General features: G+C 45.0%; 1 protein-coding gene across 2 annotated transcripts in view; it reads left to right on the top strand.

Annotated features, from left to right (window-relative positions):
* The first annotated feature begins 367 nt into the window (after positions 1-367).
* Positions 368-6,000, top strand: part of FHL1 (four and a half LIM domains 1) — a 60,982-nt gene continuing 55,349 nt past the window's right edge. The window contains exon 1 of one of the 2 annotated variants that reach the window (XM_084788726.1): positions 368-523. The gene's annotated coding sequence lies outside the window, so the exon portion shown is untranslated. Of the gene's footprint in view, positions 541-6,000 lie in introns of both variants that reach the window. The other variant, XM_084788727.1, reaches the window with a different exon arrangement.

Raw genomic sequence — 6,000 nt, 5'->3', positions numbered from 1 at the left:
GGCGCCTGCGAGGGAGGGGGCGGTTGGCGCCCCTGGCCCGCCCTCCGCATGCCCTTCGGACGCTAGCAGGGGGTGCTCAGGGTAGCTGCGCCACCGCGGGCTCGCGGCCACCTTCTGCACGTACCCCTGCGCGCCTTGCAGGCAGCGTGGCCTCTCCCGAGGCGGGGCCCACGCAGCCGCGCCCCCTTTCCGCGCTCGCCCGACTGGGCTCCCGCGCGTGAGCGCGATCTCCCCCTCCAACCCTGCGCACCGCAGCCCCCGCGGGCCACGGGCAGAGCCCAGGCGGACGCGCGCTCCGCCCCGCCCCGCCCCGCCCCGAGTGGGCCGCGCCCGCCCCCGCCCCCGCCCCCGCGCGTGCTCCCTCCCCCTCCCGCCCTCGTGCGCCCCTCCCCGCACGCCCCTCCCGCGCCCTATATCCACCGCCCGGCCGAGGGGGCTCAGTCCGCAGCCGCCGCTGTAGCCACCACACTTCGGCCTGGAGCTGCTGGCAGCAGCCGCCGGTGCCGCCTAGACAGCTGCGCGGGTGAGCATCCCCAGACAGTAAGCCCGCTTTCCCTCCGCGAGTGCATTTGTGTGCGCCTCCTGCGTCCCTAGGGAGCCTCAGCTCTGTGCTCCGCCGCCGCCGCCACTCCGGAGCTGCGCGGACCTGCAGGGCTTGGGTACCTGCGGCCTCTGGCCTCAGCGGCCTCGCCCACGTTGGGGGCTGCGGAACATATAGTTCCAAGGTCCCTTAGGGTGCGTGCCTAGGCCTCCTACTCAGAGCTTTCGCTCCCCTGGGGGGGGGCGGAATGCAGGGAGGGTGCAGCTCTGGGTGTTTCCTTGGCAAGTATGGAGGGTGGGAGTAAAGAGAGGGGTTTTTGGTTTTCTCACCAGGATGGCGGGCAGTGGGGGTTGGGCGAGGTGGGGACACCTTTGATTTTTTTCCTTTTTTTTCTTAAGGATAGCGAGCAGCTGTTGAGAGTAGCAGGGGATGATGATGATGATGACGACGATGGGGCGGCGGGGGGCGACGACTTCTTTGGTTTTCCATTAAGGATGGCGCCTGTTGGGCTGGGAAGGAAGGTGGAACCTGCCTTGGTTCATTCGTGTAGATTTTGAGGGAGCTGCTTGGTTCTACCTTCGGGGATGCTGGGGGTGGGGTGGGAGAAAGGGAGTACAAGGAGAATGGTGAGGGAGGGAGAAGGCTGGCTGTGGCTTGGCTCTCCAAGGGGAATGGCAGTGACATGGAGAATGGGGGTGGGGAGAGGGGGGACTGGAATTCAGTTAGTGCATGGAAGCAAGAGGAAGGTTCTAACTCTTAGGTTGAGCCTTGGGCAAGGTGGGTTAGGAAAACTGCTGGGCGTGACCTTTCTATTTCAAAAAGCTTGAAATTCCCACAAAATGCTGTCCTGGGTCCTGGGAAAGAAGCTTCTGTTTCCCAAGTTCCCATTGCTCAATCTTGCACAACTAGGTACAGGTTTAAGTCGGAAAGGCTAAAGGAAACATTGAATGTGCTGTGTAGTACTCTCTGCATTTGGGCCTTTTGAGTTTCTTAGGTTCTTTCGGATTACAACGGATCTCCCCCACCCCCCCAACACACACACACACACACACACACACACACACACACACACACACACACCTAGGGTGGCTCATTGGGAAGTGGAGAGAAGAAAGTGTATGAATGTGATTTCAGATCTGGTTTTTGAAGGGCAAGAGTTCTGCGGTAGAAAAGATGCAAGAGTGAGACAAATGTCTTTGCTGGAAATCCTCTGTACTCTATTTAAATTATGCCATTGGGACTATCTGAGCCTCTTTTGATTTGAATTTGGAATAGATCCAGTTTTCCTAATTAGAACTATCATTTTGTAATTGCTTGTAATTCTCCATGTTATCAAATGTATTGCAAGTTTATAGAATACTGGGAATATTTTTTTGTTAATGTTCCTTGGAGAGGAGAGCATTTACAGACTAGCACAAGTTTAAATTGTGGGTCACATGGAATTGGGTAAGTAGTTCCCATCCTCGCCCATCCCCCAGCAACAGGCCACTCCCCATTCCATACACTTGAAAAAAATAATCAAGGGCTTTGGGTAGGTGATTTTGTTTTTGGAAATTCATGCCCATATTTGTTTAAGAAGAATATGCATTAAAAAGCAATGGGCCTTAAATGTGCTAAGATTATAATGCTTTCCTATTTTTGGTTACATAAGATTCCAATCTAGTCTACCGTGAGTCTTTAGAAAACATGTATTTAATATTTTTAAGGGCAAATAGAATCTTCATGAAACAGGAAATTTGTCAGATAGGCCATGATTTGTACACACCAGCACACAGTAAGTACACATCCTAATAGTATCATATGGATGCTCTAAGCATCCACGGCTTTTGAAATTCTAGGTTTCCATTCCAATATTTAATTTTTTTGGAGAAGGAAAACATTTTTAAGTAAGTCTAGATTTGGATGAAACAAAAAAGTGTAATACACAAATTGGTAAAATACTGCTTGTATGAGTTCTTTGGGGATAATTTAATATACCTTAAATGAATGGATCACTTGAATAAGATGTTGACTTTGTTTATTGCAAATGTTAAAACTGGAAATGTTGAAGTGGAAATAGAAGATGGGTCTACAGAATTAGCAAAACTGCATTTATTTAGGCTGTTGTGTGTACCATTTTAACATTTATGTGGTGTGTGTTTTGCACTGTTGCAGTAGTGACAAAGAGCATATTTTCACAATATAATTAAACCTGTTATTTTTTTCTCTGAGGAATAAGAATGCTGAAAGTGATAAAAAAAAATTCTTGTGAGGAGTAGTGTGTTGGTGGAAAAATGGGCCTTAAGTTTCTCTCTAAACAAAAGGAATCTTTTACTTGGCTTTTTGAGAACCTGTTGTAAGATGGAAGGAAAAAGAAGATGAAGAACTTTGAGAAATTTACAGTACAATGAAATAATTGTTCTCAGTAATCTTAAGGATTTTACTAGTTATTTAAGAAGTAACTTGTAAAGCAAAGTCTTAGTGTGAGAAACTCACTATCATTCCTTCCAGTTTGGATATTCATTCATTCATTCATCCATCCATTCATTTGTTGTGGTATTGGAAATGGAACCCATGGCCTCACACATGTGGAGCAGGCACCTTTATCATGGGACTACATCCCTAGCCCAAGTTTAGACAATAAAAACAAATAATTTGTTGAAGGCATGGCAGCTAATCTCCTGAGGCCATGCCCTGCTCTCCTAATCTCTTCCTCCTGGTTCTCCTCTTCCCCTCCCTCCTCCCTCCTCCCTCCTCCCCGCTCTGCTGCCAGCAGTGTTGGCTTTTATAACCTTGTGGGAGTTGAACAAATGTTCCTGCTTGCTTGAACTTTAGTCGTTATCTCCTTGGCTGCTTTCCTTAACTTTTGGCTACACTTTTTTTTATTTTTTTTCTTAACCGAACTACCCAGTGCGTTGGGATTTGGGATAAAAGGGAGTATATTGTGATTATTTTTTCTTTCAGCTCCAGTTCAACAGAGAAAAAAGAAAAGTCCTTCCCCTCTTTCTCTCTCTGCCTAATTAAGTAAAATATGACTATTCTTGTACAGAGTCACCTCTTAGGGAGGCTCTTGTACCTGGTGCCCAGATACAAGAGTATATAAGAAACGGCTGCTGCCTTTCTGCTACGATTATAGAAAAGTGTAAACAGTTCATCTGTTGTGAATAGTTGGGAGCTGTCTGGATGGAGTCTTTTGACTATCCACAGAGTAACTGTGAATACATGAAACGTTCTTTACTCCTGCAAACTGTGAAGTCATTTCTTTGTAGTGACTTTGTTTCAGACATACTTTTTCATTTCTGATAATACAAATAGCTTCAGATTCAACCAAGCTATTGTTGAAAATACTTGCAGAATTGATGTCTTTATTAAACATTTATAGGCTGTCCTTTGTCGTACGAAAATTACATAGTGTTCACATGGTATTGAATATCATAAATAATTTGAGATGATTTAAAGTATATGACAAAACTATGTATGTAGGTTATATGCAAATACTATGTAATTTTATATGGAAGATTTGATCATTTTGAATTTTGGTAGGTTCTGGGACCAATCTCCCCTGAATATTGAGAGATTATGTCTTACAGTTGATGGTATTTTCTCTCTTAATTTTTTTGTTATTATATTTTGAGGTAAGTTCTTCTATTCTTAAGTTGTTCTCTAACTTTCAATCCTCCTGCCTCTGCCTCCTGATTGCTGGGAATACAGGCATGCACTACTGTGTCCATCCTTCTCTTTTTTAATTAGTCAATAGAATTGTATGTCTTTATGAGGTGCAGCATGGGAAGTTGGTACATATATGCAATATATAAAGATACTCTATAAATTACATAGAACATACAGATTTATTGATGTTTAAATTCATCTTTCTTATTTCTTTCGTTCCTTCTTTTTCTTTTTTCCTTTTGGTTTTTCGAGACAGGGTTTCTCTGTGTAGCCTTGGCTGTGCTGGACTCGCTTCGTAGACCAGGCTGACCTCGAACTCACAGTGATCCACCTGCCTCTGTTTCCCAAGTACTGAGATTAAAGGTGTGCGCCACCATCCCAGGCTTCTTATTTCCTTTTCTTGAGACAGGGTCTCACTATGTAGCTGTGGCTGTTCTGAAACTTGCTGTGTAGACTGGGCTGCCCTTGAACACACAGAGATCAGCCAGCCTCTATGTCTGAGTGCTGGTATTAAAGGCATGGCTAAATGTATCTTTCCATTACTGTTTAGAGTAGTGAAAAGTGGATGACCACCCTCCCTTCCTGTGATTTAAAAACGTTTTCTGATGGCAAATTGAGCCTCCCCTCCCCAAGTTATTAATCTGTGGCCAATTTGGAATTGTAGTTGGTCACAGGTGGTAAACCTTTGGTCTTCTGCAGGGTACCCTCTGAGATCTTGGAGGATCCTTCTCTTTCTGGAATGTGCTAGACCAGTGGTTTTCATCCCCAGGGAATTTGCCACACAGGGGTCACTGGACAATGTCCAGGAGATTTTTTTTTCCAGATGCACTTCCTGGAATCTAGTCACTAGAAGCCAGGGATGTTGCTTAGTTATCCTAGAACTCATAGGGCAGCAACCCCAGCACAGACGTGTCCAGCCCGAAGTCTCACTAACACTGAGGTTGATGTAATTTCCTCTGCAAGCACAGGAACACATAATTTCAGGAGAGGAAAAGACAATAGCAGTGTGTTCGTGTGACCCTGTAGAGCACTTGGCTGAGCTCATTTGATTAGACTTCAAAGTGGCTAGTTCCTGCCCACCAAACTGAATAATTAGAACAACAGCTTGTGTTTATGGTACTCTGTACCAGGTACTTGCGTATATTACATATTTCTCTTATTTGATAAGTAAGGAACTGGGGGCGGGGTTCAGAGAGGTAAATAAGTGGCCTTCCATCTCGCTGCTGGTTAGCCTTCTAAGTAGAGATGAAAGTCTTCTGAAATGCGTGGCCACCATTCAAAAATCTTAACAAAAATTTAAATGCTATGCAAGTTCATTAGTATATATAGACTTTCTAATTTGCAAGTTGTTTATAATAAAAAAATAAGAGTATGGTACTAAAGAAATGAAAGTTGCTGTATGTCCTAAGTACCATTAAGCTTGCTTGAAATTAAAGCGAGGACCAATAAATCTGGCTAAGCTTGGAGTAAGTAGCAAGGGAAGAGGGAAAAGGGGAACAGGGAGTCAACATGAATGATATCTACTGAATTTCAGGAAGAACACTAATTGGGATGACACCTGATCTGATTTGATTCTCTTATTTCTACAGAATCAGGAACATATCCATTTCATAGAGAAGAGACTGGGGCCAGGCATGGTGTTGTACTCCTTTAATCTAGCACTCAGGAGGCAAAAGCAGGCAGATCTCTGGATTCCAGGCTAGCCTGGTCAGGGCTATGTAGAGAAACCTTGTGTTAAAAACAAAACCCACAAAACACAACAACACAAAAGAGACCTAAGACTGTACAACTGATAAGTGACAGAGTTGGAA

This window comes from Acomys minous, assembly GCF_964271855.1.
Source record: "Acomys minous genome assembly, chromosome: 7".
In the NCBI taxonomy this organism is placed as follows: domain Eukaryota; kingdom Metazoa; phylum Chordata; class Mammalia; order Rodentia; family Muridae; genus Acomys; species Acomys minous.
The sequence above is the reverse complement of the archived record's forward strand: the minus strand, read 5'-3'. Positions and strand labels throughout refer to the sequence as shown.